This window comes from Schistocerca americana, chromosome 2, assembly GCF_021461395.2.
Source record: "Schistocerca americana isolate TAMUIC-IGC-003095 chromosome 2, iqSchAmer2.1, whole genome shotgun sequence".
Lineage (NCBI taxonomy): Eukaryota > Metazoa > Arthropoda > Insecta > Orthoptera > Acrididae > Schistocerca > Schistocerca americana.
In genome coordinates, this window is record NC_060120.1 from 424,344,848 (window position 1) to 424,361,453 (window position 16,606).

Here is a 16,606-nt window from a genome sequence, read left to right on the forward strand (position 1 = left end):
AGGTCAGCTCTACAAAAAGTCAGGGAGTCCGTCAGTGACGAATATGTTAAGAGACACCTGCAGATGACGTTCACCGTGGAAAAGAGTGTGAGCGCTGAAAGACTGAACTGGGTTTATCATGTCAAGTTAATGCAGCCGACTCCACACCAGTATTCGCAAATGGAGGCATCATGAAGAAGAGCGACGGGGCGGCCCAGGAACAGACTTCCTCAAGAGGAAAGGAGTAACGTGGAACGCAGTGGTGGCAAGAAAGCTGTACGATGACAGAAATCAATTGAGATACATCCTTCATAAGGTGTCTACCCGGCTCGCAGGAAGTAAAACCTGACGATGACGATCATGATGTTGATGATGATTTACGTTGCTCCTTTCGTGTGCATAATATGTGCCATAATTTTCAGGCAGCCACGGCATTAAGTTTCTGAATCATTAAAACCTTGACTGGCACAGTTTGTACTTAGACCACTGACTACACCATTTGCTGTGTAGTCAGTGATCTTGCTGACTATTGTTACTATTTACCTGATGCAGCTGCCAGTGTCTCAAATGGTGAAAGTTTTCGTACCATGTACTATTATTTAATATTTTATGTTTAGAATACTTCTCAGATACATTTCAGCGTCAGTTACTAGCTGATGGACGTGATTAAACTGGGTGACTCTCAGAAGCTGTGTCTTCATATGCAGGGACCATGCTACTATTGTGCTTAAATGTGTTTGCAGTAGACACTTTGCATTGAGGCGTGTTTTCCTCCACCTGACGTGTTCACATGCAGTTGTCCACCTTTCATTTCTAAGGTTTTGGACTGTAAATAAAGCATTAGTTTTTTAATGTTGTGTAGACCGCGTCATTAGCCGTAAAGTGTTACTTTATAGCTGTAAGCGATCCTGTTTCTACTTACGATATTGGGTCAGTTACTTTTCGGAAACTTACAACTGTCCGTAGGCCTTTACCCTGACTAAGGGGTTGTTGTTGTTATGGTCTTTAGTCCAAAGACTGGTTTGATGCAGCTCTCCATGCCACTCTATCCTTGGCAAGCTTCAGGTAACTTCTGCAACCTACTCCTTCTGAATCTGCTTAGCGTATTCATTTCTTGGACTCCCTCTACGATTTTTACTCCCCACGCTGCCCTTCAGTACTAAATATCTGGTCGCTTGATGACTCAGAACATGCCCTACCAGCTGATCCATTGTTCAAGTCACGTTGTGCCACATATCCCCCTTTTCTCCAATTATTATCAGTACCTCCTCATTAGTTACGTGATCTACCCATCTAATCTTCAACATTCTTCTGTAGCACCACATGTGAAAAGCTTTTATTCTCTTCTCGTCTAAACTATTTATCGTCCATGTTTCACGTTCATACATGGCTACACTCCATACAAATACTTTCAGAAACTACTTCCTGACACTTAAATCTATACTCGATATTAATAAATTTCTCTTCTTCAGAAACGCTTTCCTTGCCATTGCCAGTCTACATTTTATATCCTTTCTACTTCGACCATCATCTGTTACCTTCATTCCCAAATAGAAAAACGCATATACTGCTTTAAGTGTCTCATATCCTAATCTAATTCCCTCAGCATAACCCGACTTAATTCAACTACATTCCATTATCCTCGTTTTACTTTTGTTGATGTTCATCTTATATCCTCCTTTCATGTCAGTGTCCATTCCTTTCAACTGCTCTTCCAGGTCCGTTGCTATCTCTGACAGAATTACATTGTCACCTACAAGTTTTTATTTCGTCTCCATGGATTTTAATTCCTACTCCAAATTTTTCTTTTGTTTCCTTTCCTGCTTGCTCAATATACAGATTGGATAACCCTGTCTCACTCCCTTCCGACCACTGGCACCCTTTCATGACCCTCGACTCTTATAACTGCCATCTGGTTTCTGTACAAATTGTAAATGCCCTTTCGCTCCCTGTATTTTACCCCTGCCACCCTCAGAATTTGAAAGAGGGTATACCAGTCAACATTGTCAAATACTTTCTCTAAGAAGTCTACAAACACTAGAAACGAAGTTTGCCTTTCGTTAATCTATTTTCTAAGATAAGTCGTAGGGTTAGTATTGTCTCATGTGCTCCAACAATTCTACGGAATCCAAACTGTTCTTCCCCAAGGTCGGCTTCCACCAGTTTTTCCATTCGCCTGTAAAGAATTTGTGTTATTATTTTCCTGCCTGATAGTTCGGTCATTTTCACACCTGTCTACACATACGCACTTTGGGATTGGAATTATTATATTTTTCCTCAACTTTGAGGGTATTTCACCTGTCTCATACATCTTGCTCACCAGATGGTAGAGTTTTGTCAGGACTGGCTATTCCAAGGCTATCAGTACCTCTAATGAAGCGTTGTCCACTCCCGGAAACTTGTTTCGACTTAGGTCTTTCAGTTCTCTGTCAGACTCTCCACGCAGAGCCATATCTCCCATTTCATCTTCATCTACGTCCTCTTACATTTCCATAACAGTGCCCTCAAGTACATCGCCCATGTATAGACCCTCTTTGTACTCCTTCTACCTTACTCTTTTCCCTTCTTTGCTCTGAGCTCTTGATATTCATACAAGTGGTTCTCTTTTTACCAAAGGTCTCAATAATTTTCCTGTAGGCAGTATCTATCTTATCTCTAGAGATACATGCCTCTACATCCTTACATTTGTCCTGTAGCCATCCCTGGTTAACCATTTTGCACTTCCTATCCGTCTAATTTTTGAGATGTTTGTATTCCTTCTTGCCTGCTTCGTTTACTGCATTTTTATATTTTCTCCTTTCATCAATTAAATTAAACATCTCTTCTGTTGCCCAAGGATTTCTACTAGCCCTCGTTCTTTTACCTTTGATCCTCTGCTGCCTTCACTATTTTCTCTCTCAAAGGCATCCATTCTTGCTCCAAAATATATCCTTCCCCTGTTCTTGCCAATCGTTCCCTAACGCTCTCACTGAAACCCTCCACAACCTCTGGTTCTTTCAGGTTATCCAAGTCCCATCTCCTAAAATTCCCACCTTTTTGCAGTTTCTTCAGGCTTAAACTATAGTTCATAACCAATAAATTGTGGATTATGGTCAGAGTCCACATCTGCCCCTGGGAATGTCTTACGATTTAAAACCTGGTTTCTAATCTCTGTCTCACCATTATATAATCCATCTGAAATATTCTAGTGTCTCCAGGCCTCTTCATCGTATACAACCTCCTTTCATGATTCCTCAGCCAAGTGTTAGCTATGATTAAGTTATTCTCTGTGCAAAATTTTACCATCCGGCTTTCTCTTTCATTCCTTACCCCCATTCCATATTCACCTACTACTTTTCCTCTTCTACCTTTTCCTACAGTCGAATTCAAGTCCCCCATGACTATTAAATTTTCATCTCCCTTCACTACCTGAATTATTTCTTTTATCTCATTATACATTTCTTCAATCTCTTCGTCATCTGCGGAATCACTTGGCATATATACTTGTACTGCTGTAGTAGGCTTGAGGTTCGTGTCTATCATGGCTACAAAAGTGCTATCACTATGCTGTTCGTAGTAGCTTACCCGCGCTCTTATTTTTTTTATTCATTATTAAACCTGTTCCTGCATTACCCCTATTTGATTTTGTATTTACAACCCTGTATTCACCTGACCAGAACCTTTTTCCTCCTGCCACCGGACTTCACTAATTCCCACTATATCTAACTTTAAGCTATCCATTCCCCTTTTTAAATTTTTTCACCTACCTACCCGATTAAAGGATCTGACATTTCACGCTCCGATCCGTGGAACGCCAGATTTCTTTTTCCTGATAACAATGTCCTCCTGAGTAGTCCCCGCCCGGAGATCCGAATGGGGGACTATATTACCTCCGGAATATTTTACCCAAGAGGAGGCCATCATAATTAGCCATACAGTAAAGCTGAATTCCCTCGGGAAAAATTACGAATCTGTGTTCCCCTTACCGTCAGCCGTTTGCAGAACCAGCACAGCAAGGCCGTTTTGGTCATTGTTAAAAGGCCAGATCAGTCAATCATCCAAACTGTTGCCCTGCAACTGCTGCAAAGGCTGCTGCCCCTCTTCAGGAACCACACGTTTGCCTGAGCCCTCAACAGATACCCCATCGTTGTGGTTGCATCTACGGTACGGCTATCTGTATCGCTGAGGTACGCAAGCCTCCCATCCAATGGCATGTTACTTGGTTCATGGGGGGAGAACTAAGGGGTTACGTGTTTGAAAATTGCCTGATACCTCTCTGCTTGATGCAACCAACGTTACGATTGCGGTTTACTTCGTGCCTTTAAAAATTAAAATACCGTAACGTTCCGTTTAAATAGTGTAAACAGGTATAACTTACTAATTATTGCTTACTTCCTTATATAAAGGGCAATTACCTCGTTATTGTAAGTGACTTTTATATACTGTTGCCTGTCCATTGCATTGATGTATGGAAGTGAGTTACGTCACGAAGTTCTTTCTTCTGGTTCTCAAATGGGACTCAGGTCTTTATAACGGTTACCGTCACTTGTGAGACCTTTGTAGAACTTGATTTTCTCTTACCTGAATTACTGAATATTTTTGATTTTATTGCTGTGATACCTTTGAAGCTGTCGTGGTTCCGTAGCAGCAACGGGGTAGCTGCGTCATGTCGAAATTTTTCCTTGTACTAACTTGTATATGAATATGATTAATGGTCATCTTACTGCATTTAAAACTTGTTAAAAGTCAATCAGTCTTGAGACAGAGTTATGTGACGGTGATTGTTCGAGAAAAATTGTTTACTTTAATCTGTACCTTAACATTGTAACTAAATTGTGGCTAATGGGTTACATAAATATTGCTTCCAGAATTTAATTTTGATTTAGGCTATATAGCATATTTTTAAAATTTTACATGTTGATTAATACTGTGTTTTCTGGGTCAAGTGAACTTCAATTAATATTTTAATTATGGGTTTAAATACGTTTTTCAGGTTTAATGTTCCTAGCACCTTACAAATCACCTGACCCACTTTCTACAGAATTACTTACACAATTTAAAAATTAGTCCGTCACTGAAGGAAAGTGGTGTTTTCTCGTCTACATGTTTTTGACATTTGTGTTGACAACGAGGAAAAAAAATTTACGATAAATATGGAAAATGTACACTCCGATTGCATCTAGGAGCTGTATGAAGCAAAGAAGTCGTAGATCGTTATCTGTTGCTCGATTTTTTACTGTGGATACAATTCGTTCCGTTGTTGTGTTCTGAAGTCAAACGGCATGTCGTGTGCTACGTTGAATATCTGGAATTCTGAGAAAAATAGGGGTAAGCTATTGGGACAAACGGGTAATATACAATATGTACAAGAGCCAAGAGGGAATAATAAGACTGGACGATTAATAACGAAGTGCTCGGATTAAAAAAAGGTTTAAGGCAGGGATGTAATCTTACGCCCCTACTTTTCAGTCTGTATATCGAAGAAACAATGATGGAAGTAAAAGAAGGGTTCATGGGTGGAATTATAATTCAAGGTGAAAGGATGTCAACGATTCTATTCGCTGATGACATTGCTATCCTGAATGAAAGTGAAGAAGAATTATGTCATGTGCTGAATGGAATGAACAGTGTGATGAGTAAAGGATATGAATTGAGAGTAAATCGAAGAAAAACGAAAGTAATGAGCACTAGCAGATGTGAGAACAGCGAGAAAATCAACATGACGATTGACGGTCACAAAGTACCTGAAGTTAAGGAACTCTGCTACCTAGGCAGAAAAATAACAAATGTCGGATGGAGCAAGGAGGACATCAAAAGCAGAGTAGCAATGGCGAAAAGAGCATTCGTAGCTAAGAGAAATCTACCAGTATCAAACATAAGCTTTAACTTGAGGAAGACATTTCCGAGAAAGTACGTTTCGAGCACAACATTGTATGGTAGTGAAACATTGACTGTGGGAAAACCGGAAGAGAATAAATTGGAAGTATTTGTGATGTGGTGCTACAGACGAATGTTGAAAATTAGATGGAGTGATAAGGTAAGAAATAAGGCCAATCGGAAAGGAAAGGAAAATGTGGAAGACACTGACAAGAAGGAGGGACAAGATGATAGGACATAAGTTAACACATCATGAAATAACTTCTATCGTACTAGATGGATCTATAGAGGGCAAAAACTGTAGAGGAAGACAGAGAGCGGAATACATCCACCAAGTAATTGAGGACGTAGGTTGCAAATGTTACTTTGAGATAAAGAAGTTGGTACGGGAGAGCAGCTGTGGCGGGCCTTATCAAACCAATCAGAAAAAGGATACTAAAAAAAAGAACCACCAATCTTCACAGTACAGGTGGTGAGAACGAAGACTAGGCTGTAACAGATGAATGTAAAGCGAATCATCTCTACAAAATAAACAAATATTTTTCTCAAATTTGTATGAATTTTTACCACCGTATTCCATACTTCCCGGTTACTTCGTATTTGCCTGAAACTCCCATATTAGCCTGAAACTTGTTTTCAGTGGTACGTTTTTAAAGTTCTAAGAGAAATGCAAATACTTATCGCCAAAGCGTTGGAATTTATGATAATGTGTGGTTGAGAGCTAAGTGAGAGATGAATCTGGAGAGCGAACTGCAGAAATAAATAGTATGCCATAATTCCTATATTTCATCTATACAGTCGGCCAGAGCCAGTATTGTTTATTACTTATCCTGGACACAACGGGGTGGCGCAGTGGCTAGCATACTGGACTCGCATTCAGGAGGACGACGGTTCAATTCCGCGTCCGGTGATCCTAATTTAGGTTTTCCTTGATTTTCCTAAATCACTCCAGGCAAATTCCGGGATGGTTCCTTTGAAAGGGCACGGCCGACTTCCTTCCCCGTCCTTCCCTAATCCGATGAGACCGATGACCTCGCTGTCTGGTCTCCTCCCTGAAACAACCCAACACCAACCCAACTTGTCCTGAACTACCTTTCAGGCTCCCAGTTAAATTAGGTAAGGAGCAACTAAATTGCAGTTCCTGAGCAATGTCCTTGAATTAGAGCTCAAATGTAAGTAGCGAGGACCATAGGGGAGGATTAGAATTTAATGTAAGTAGAGTAGTGTATACACCTCCCATAGGTGATACAGGGAGCCCTCGAAGAATACAAAAATACAATATGATTAAAGTGCCCCTACCACTGGGTTATAGCAACCCACAACACCTTCAAATACCACGTGCGAGATTTTCTCACTAAATGCAATCTGTTAATCCTGCAAAAAAAAAAAAAAAAAAAATAAATAAATAAATAAATAAATAAATAAAAAAGAAAGTAACAGGACCTCTTTATAGGATATTACATGCGGTTAAATTTTTTGCTGGGGTATGTTGTTTTTTAGAGAAAATCTTACAGAAGTGACCTTAAAACCTTTTCTTGAAAAACTCTAAAACTGTGGCCTTGAGAAAAGTCGTATTCCAGTACCAAATTTTCCTACAAAAAGGTCCTCTTCGCTTTTCTGTATCACAAATAGTTCGTGCGAAGCGAGCAAGATAATATAAAAATCTCACGCAAGGCTTTTGAAGGCGTTGCAGGTTGCAAAAACCCAGTGACAGGGACAGCTGAATCGCTGTACAGATGGCTGGAACAGCTGTGCTCGCGAATGGAGTGCACCCTCCCAACTCAACAGCTGTGAAAATTCCTCATTTCATCTGCTGCTGCTCTTGAGCAACGTAACAGCAATGGCGGTTGTGTAAACAAGGATAGAGGTGCTACAATTTATCGTCACAATTAATCGATTGGGCCACTTAATTCACTCTTTTCAGAAAGCACTGTGGTATTGTGTACCGCACTGTTAGAGAGGTAGCCCAGAGCGCGGTAGGCTGGCCTTTCTTTCCGTTAGTTATAAATGAGTTGCGGCGGTAGTGGTTCCATGTGGGAGGATGTCTGAGCGAGCCGACACGTACAGACACACACACACACACACACACACACACACACACACTCACACCCTTACAGGAGACGACGCCCCCAGCACCTGTTAATATTGCACGCCACCGCCGAGAGAGCTACTGTGGGAGGACTGCTTGCTGCCAGACACGACGTCACGAGAGTCACCTGCTAGTTACTACTCACCCTCCCAGATTCTTTGCGACTCGTCGCTAGTTTGTGGACTATTTAGTAAACAAACTTTTGTAATAGAGTGGTGAGAGTGATTGAGTCTCACTTTGTGCAGGTCTGCAGAAGCAAGTACGGTGTCGCGTTTCAAATATAAATTAACTAAACTTTGTACCATATGGTTCGGATGGAGAGAGGTTCGAACTGGGACTGAACAACTAAACAGAACCCAATATTCAGCCTAATACCGTTCTACAAGGAGGCCTCAAACGAGAAACGAACCATTACAATGTCTTCAGCACAATGAAACAGAAATCAGTGAAGCAGCATTGAAATTAGGCAACTGTAACAGTAATTAGATATATGATAGTTGGACAGAGACGGAGAGGCAGTTATATCTTTGTAGCTTCGGCAGTTAACGACACGATATTGAAACAGTTCTCGGACGCGATTAAGATCATCCACATAGTAAGCCACTAAACATAGTTCGTTCCATCACGAACAAGTACCTAGAAGGGGTAATTAATGCAGTTGTGCCAACGTGGCTCCGTGGTTAACGCACCTGCCTAATAATCAAGAGACCTGTGTTCTACTCCCGGCCTTTGTACAAAACTGCACTCGCCGCTACAGCCTATGCACATAAAAATCATATCTCTATGAGACCAGTGAAATCTCTGAAATCGTATCATTTGATTTGCAAAAGTACTATCTACTTTCTACAGGACTACCCCATGCATTTATCTCAAAACAGTATTCTATGCAATGAACTTAGAAATGAATCACTCTCATTGCACAGAATAACAAGATAACTTGCTCTGAGTCCGCCCCCGGTAGTTGAGTGGTCAGCGCGACAGACTGTCAATCCAAAGGGCCCGGGTTCGATGCCCGGATGGGTCGGAGATTTTCTCCGCTCAGGGACTGGGTGTTGTGTTGTCCTAATCATCATCATTTCATCCCCATCGACGCGCAAGTCGCCGAAGTGGCGTCAAATCGAAAGACTTGCACCAGGCGAACGCTCTACCCGACGGGAGGCCCTCGTCACACGACACTTCATTTCTTGCCCTGAACAAACAGCAGAAGCCAAATCAGTTGCGATCACGCAGGAATGAGAACAAGATCACTCTCCTTTCAATAAAACTTGAAAATCTCTCATGCTCATACGTGTAACTGACAAAATCAAAACAGCTCTGTCGTTCCGGGAAAGCGTTCACACGAAACTCCTGCCATGGCACTGGAATCGTAGCATGTCGCAGCCTACCATTTTTCGTATGAAATATTGCTTTTTAGTCAATACATGCAATGCTCAGCCTGTATACAGCACTGTACTCAACATTGCATCAGTTAAACACTTTGATGCAGCCGTCACATAGGTAATGCTCCTCTTTAAATACAGAAGCCCCTTTCTCCACCTCCACTGGAATTGCCGTCCCCTGGCCCGAAGAAAGATACTAGTCTATCCACCAGGGTGGTTGTGTCCACACATTGGCCACGACCCTTGCTGAATGTTACCGATACAACATAGACCGCTCCTTGGTGTACCAGGTACACTTCTGGGTACTTCAGCTTACACCAAATGACTTCCATTCCAGCACCTTCAGAACCATCCCACAGTTATGCACACCTTGGCCATAGTTATCTACTGCGGGGTCTGGTCAGATGACAAACTCTTCTCTACGTTGCCAGCATCTCGTGGTCGTGCGGTAGCGTTCTCGCTTCCCACGCCCGGGTTCCCGGGTTCGATTCCCGGCGGGGTCAGGGATTTTCTCTGCCTCGTGATGGCTCGGTGTTGCGTGATGTCCTTAGGTTAGTTAGGTTTAAGTAGTTCTAAGTTCTAGGGGACTGATGACCTTAGATGTTAAGTCCCATAGTGCTCAGAGCCATTTCTTTCTTCTTTCTTCTCTAGGTTAGTGGTATCAGGTCACATCTGAGGCAACTGAGCGAGGTCACACCCCATCCACCTCATCTCGGGGAACATTCCGTCCAGCCCACACACGCGAGGCAAGTCTGCAAGGTTATCACTCCCACCTCCCCTCGCCCCTGGATGAATAAGATTCAGTCTCCCGGCTCCTTCCTCACCCTTTACAATTAGAGTAACTGACTGGGTTTCATAATTCGAGGTCTATGCATGCATGTAGTGAAACTGCATCCATCCACCACAAGCAGAATAAAAAGCATTAGAGATATAATTAAATCCTTCCTCTCCTAATTAATTACTAATCTACTGTTGTTCGGTAATGCTTTGCAATTTTACCGATATCTCAAATACTTACATACCCATACTAAGATATATCTAAATATGATGTTAACCAGTTACTGCACTGAATTATCTTGCTACGTACGAAATATGTATCACTCATGCATTATTAATACGTGTGTGTGTCTGTGTGTGTGCTTGCGTGTGTATGTATGTGTGTGTGTGTGTGTGTGTGTGTGTGTGTCGTGTTGTGTTATAGACTGAAACACAGAAAAATAATTACGCTACTACCTATTCTGCAAGCACTACAACGCAGGACTCACTGCCAGCATTAAGCGCGTACTAGAGACTTGAATGTTTAATACATTATGTAGTATTTTACTTACTAACAATTATTTACTTCATCAATAATAGGCCCTGATCTCCCCTGAACTATTAGTATCTGACGTCATAGTGTTAAAAAGGAATGGCGCAAGAAATCCAATGTACGAACAAAAAATGGCTCTGAGCACTATGGGACTCAACTGCTGAGGTCATTAGTCCCCTAGAACTTAGAACTAGTTAAACCTAACTAACCTAAGGACATCACAAACATCCATGCCCGAGGCAGGATTCGAACCTGCGACCGTAGCGGTCTTGCGGTTCCAGACTGCAGCGCCTTTAACCGCACGGCCACTTCGGCCGGCCAATGTACGAACACCTACCACTATTTACATTATTTTGACGGCCGCCTCCAGATAACACTCCCACTGTCTTTTAATGCATGCTCACCCAGGAGCGATGCCTACGCATTGTGGTACAGAGATGTGAGTGCTATCACAAGAAACCAGTGAACGCTGTATTTTGGAGCCCCTAAGAACGCTGTAATATTATTTTTATTATACGACCCATGTATACCGTTCAACATGTATAAGATCTGCCCAGTTGGTCTGATTAACATAATATGTCTCCAAAATCACATTATTTAACAAAAAATAAATTTCCACATGTAATCGTGATATCCTTAAGTCCCAATGAAATCATCAGGTTTAGCGTTTTGTAAGATAAAATTTACGACAAATCCTCCTTTCCTGTTTCACATATTTCGTATTTACTCTGTTGTTAGAGCAGCGAAATTTCCAAGATCGTCCGGTCTACAACATTGACATTGAAGACGAAGCACAAATTGACAAATATCAGACTTAAAACCATAAGGTTTGTACCTGATACTGCTGAGAGGAAAAGTGGTTCACAGGGCATTACCTATATACCTGTCTGTAAATAATTTTCTTTCGTTTTCTTGTAAGTTGGTAAATGGAGGACTTCATCCGGAAGTTGTCTATAATTCTTGCATGCGATGACTTTATCTTGTAGTAACAACTCTATTGTGTAGTTCTTAGCATTGCGTGATAATTATATCCCAAAGCTAATATTTCTCTAAACGTTTGATGCTGGTTTACTGTCATGGAGGCTCGGAATTTCACAAGATCTTTCATGTTCATAGAATCCCTTTTATCATTATAAACAATTTTTCTCTCGTTTAGTGTTTCTTTTCTCATACCTAAGTAACTCAGTCTCCCTGTTGTTCATAAATTTCTTGAACATGCTCTCCCTAAGGATTTTCATACCATACGTTTGTAATCACCAAATCCTTCAAACAATCTCTTGAGAATAATTACACTTTTGATTTTTAAATGCTTTTATGTTATACATACTTCAACTAGGCACTTGACTATAGGAATCATTTCGTGGATTCTATTATTCAAGTGATAACTGTTTGAGATTAGATGGACGCAGACAGGTAAACATATGCTTACGGTGGCTTTTTACCACTGATGTGGCCATGAATCACATACAGTTATGTGTATTAGGCAGGTAATTTGTAATGACGGGTGAACTGTCTTGATATGTAATCTTGCTCATCTTCACATTCCACGTGACATTCCTCTACTACAATAGTATCATCAGCTGTAAAGGGCTAGTAATCAAGGTTTACACTAAATCGTCGATATCTGTTCCTCGTGTTGCATGTTTGTAACTCGAGAGAAACATGATCGTTGTGAAGGAGTGTACGTGGTCTGCAACAAGTGTACCATACTCCTTGGCAACCTGGCAACCATTGTGTCCTCCACCACGGATGCACAGGTGAATGTTCCATGGAGCATAAAGGAGCCGCTGCAGAGAGGTAGATAGATAGAGAGAGAGAGAGAGAGAGAGAGAGAGAGAGAGAGAGAGAGAGAGAGAGTTTGTGTGTATGTGCGTGTGTGCTAAAAAGTAATGCCTCCAAATGCTTTATGTGAAAACTGTTAAAGCTTTATAAATAAAACAAATTTTTATTGGCATTTTAGGTATTTGTTCTCAGTGTCTATACATTCAGTTCTCAACATAGTCATCCTGGTGATGAACACTTTCTCTCAACTAGCGACCAGTTTGTTAATATCGTTACGTCACTGCAGGCTATGTGACTTTGTTGAACTCTGCTTTCATCGCTTCATCACTATCAAGGTGAAGTCATCTAAGGTGTTCTTTAAGTTCTGGAAACGGACAAAACTCGGATCGCGCCAAATCTGTACTATATGGAGGACCTATTCTGACAGTTGGCCCAAGGCTCCGGATTGTTTCCGATGTCACAGCTCTCGTGTGTGGTTTAGCATTGTAAAGCTGAAGGAGAGGTTGCGCCATGTGTGGACGAACTTTTCGCAATTATAAACTCGAATACAACCCGCTGTTTCTCACGCAACGAAATACACTCATGCTCATAAATTAAGAATAATTCCAGAATGTGGTGCCACACAACGTCGCACTACGCAAAACTGGCGCTAATAGCATAGCCACATAGTGAACACACACTATACGGATCTGTAAGTCCACGGTATTGGTGATAAGTTGAGAAAACTGTCCCGAAAAACATGTGCTACAAAACGCCACTGTTTCCTGCTCATGTACCCCGACGTCAATATGGGGTATGATCACCATGCACACGTACACAGGCCGCACAACGGGTTGACATACGCCAGATCAGATAGTCGAGAAGCTGCTCGAATATAGCCTCCCATTCTTGGATCCTGAAGTGTCCTAGGGGTTGAAGACGTGCAGCGATACGTCGACCGACAGCATACCAGAGGTACACGATGGGATTTAGGTCTGGAGAACAGGCAGGCCACTTCATTCGCCTGATATCTTCTGTTTCAAGGTACTCCTCCATGATGGCAGCTCGGTGGGGCCGTGCTTCATCATCAGGAGGAAGGTGGTACCCACTGCACCCCTGAAAAGACGGACATACTGGTGCAAACTGACGTCCCGATACACCTGACCTGTTACAGTTCCTCTGTCAAAGACATGGAGGGGTGTACGTGCACCACTCATAATCCCACCCCACACTGTCATACCAAGACCTCCATACAGGTCCCTTTCAAGGACATTAAGGGGTTTGGTATCTGGTACCTGGTTTACGATAGATGAAAACCCGGCGAGAATCACTGTTCAAACTATACCGGGACACGTCCGTGAACATAACCTGGGACCACTGTTGCAATGACCATATACTGTGCTCTTGACACCAGGCTTTAGAGGCTCTCCTGTGACCAGGGGTCAGTGGAATACACCTTGCAGGTCTTCGGGTTAGTAAACCATGTCTGTTCAGTCGTCTGTCGCCTGTGTGACTGGAGACAACTTTTCCGGTGGCTGCAGTAAGGATTCAAGCAAGGGTACCTGCGGTACTCCATGGCCGTCTGCGGGCACAGATAGTGTGATATCGGTGTTCTTGTGTTGTACACTGTGGACGTCCCGTACTGTAGCGCCTGGACACATTTCCTGTCTGTTTGAATCGTTGCCATAATCTCGAGATCACACTTTGTGGCACACGGAGGGCCCGTGTTACGACCTGCTGTGTTTGACCAGCCTCCAGTCACCCCAGTACTCTACCCCTCATAATGTCATCAATATGTGTTCTTTGAGCCGTTGTCAACACACAGTCACCATTAGCACGTCTGAAAACGACTGCACACTTACTCGCTGCACCGTACTCTGACAAGCACCAACACACCTCTGTGTATGTGGACTGCTGCCAGTGCCACCGTGCGACGACCGCGGGTCAAATACACCGCATGGTCATACCCCAAAGTGATTTAAACCCGCAAACCGCCCACCAGAGCGTTGTTTCACCATGTATCAGCATTATCCTTAATTTATGAGCATGAATGTAGTTACGTTACACTCCGATTTGGAGCTCTCTAATGGCAGAGGGTTGCAAATTGCGTGACCAAAGTCGACCGATTAATATGCATAATACGTAATACCTCAGCCAACAGTGAGAACAGAACAAAAAATCTGATGTAACTTTTCCACACACTTATGTATGTACAGAGTGTTTGTTTTAGCTTCTCTAAACAACATGAAAGCGATGCATCGTACGAAAAAAATATTCTAGGTGAAATGTTAATGAGAATTATTCCAAAGCAGCTAAACAGATGGAATAAAAGTTTATTTTATTCAGCCTTTGGCAACGGTTGCGACAAATGTGAACTCTTCTTCTTCAGAAATATGTGTAATTAAAATTTCACACTGGAAAAAATACCAAACAATGAAACGATCTCACATTTATCCAACGAAAATATGCTGTCAGCACTCGTCATTATATACAGCATAAAAACCACTTTATTACTCGTATGATATCACATTTTATTTTGCTCTGCTAGTGGGGCCCTCCATAAGAAACTGACAGACACATACTGGCATAACTGATCTGTTTGTGTGTGTGTGTATGTGTGTGTGTGTGTGTGTGTGTGTGTGACGTCATCACTATATTTCCAGAGTAATCCATGTGTGATACCCTGGCAGTCCATGTGTGATACTGTGCCCAGTTTTTGACTCTGTATCGCAGTTGGGTGGTAAAAAACACCCCACCATTTAAGATAAGGAATAAGATCACATATCCACGTCTACATTTACGTGTGGACTATGGAAACTGAGGATAACATGTTCAAACATGTAAAAACATAAAAAACGGAATAACGTGGAAAATATGAAAAAAACCCGGATACTGGATATCTCTCTATTTCTACAGGGGAAGCGGGGGAAATTTGTAGCTTAAGTACTGGATGAATGTGCCTGAAGAGCTCTTGGATACTTTTCGAGAAAGCTATAAGTTTGTACCAAGGAAGATAGCTATTTGAATCATAGCACCATCTACTACCAAAATCACTGAGAGATCAGCACCAAAGATTGAGAGAGCTCGCTTTCCACTTGAAAGAAATATGGAACTGTTAAAACATAGTGGTAGTCGAAATTTGTTGCGTAAGCAGGCAGACACATACACACACACACACACACACACACACACACACACACACATACACACACACATGACAGATGTGACATCACACATATATTTAGAAATAAAAAGGCATTATACGGACAGAGTAATCGGAATATGTGATGGTGAGATGCCCTAGGTGTTCAAAAGAACGATTAGACACAGGAGATGGGACAAGACTAATTTGCAATTTCTTATGGCTGGGGTTGTACTGTAGAAATCGCTAGATAATTTCAAAAATGCGTAACACATCTTTTATATAGAATTTGTATCGCCTGTATTAACGATCTCATTCAGTTTTATACCTGTGATGTGGATTGGGAATACGTTTTATACGTGTAACAACAAAAATACTAACACGTAAATACAGATGGCTTTCTGAAGTGGTTAAAATACAGAAACAATCGCAATAGTATACTTCTAAGTGACTCTTCATGCCCTTGACACGGATTATTTTTCCACATGCATTTTTCTAGATCTGTCTAGGGGTTTTGATATTGTTGACCCAAAGGTTCCACTAAATAAGGAAGCGTCAATAGGAATAGCAGATGCGGCTAATGACTGCTTCCGTTCATTGCTAGCAGACAGAATAGAGTAGATATAACATATTAGGACCTATACTGTTCATAATTCGCGCCAAAGACGTTTGCAATACGAGTAGTCATAAAGTTTTAACTATCACCTCCATACAGTAGCACACCACTAGAGAGGGTAAAACATAATGGTGCAGTCGTTCTCCAAACTTTACTCGAGGTGTTATTTAAAGTTTCGTGGCTACCACTTCTCAGTGTTAGACATGGGCTAGGATTCTCGTTGCTGATAACCCCAGCACTACACTCACTAGGAAAACAGGAAAACCCCACAGAGAGAAGGCAAAGGAAATCCTTAACGTAGTTTATTATTGATCAGTATGACATATAATTACATTGAAGGTGCTAGAAATGAACACTTGTTCATGTCGTCAACATATTATGTCAGAGTACTGTCAACCTGTTCAGTACCACTGTCTTTTAGTTCCATACAGTTCATATATTTAATCAGCTGTGAACGCCAAAAATAATATTGATA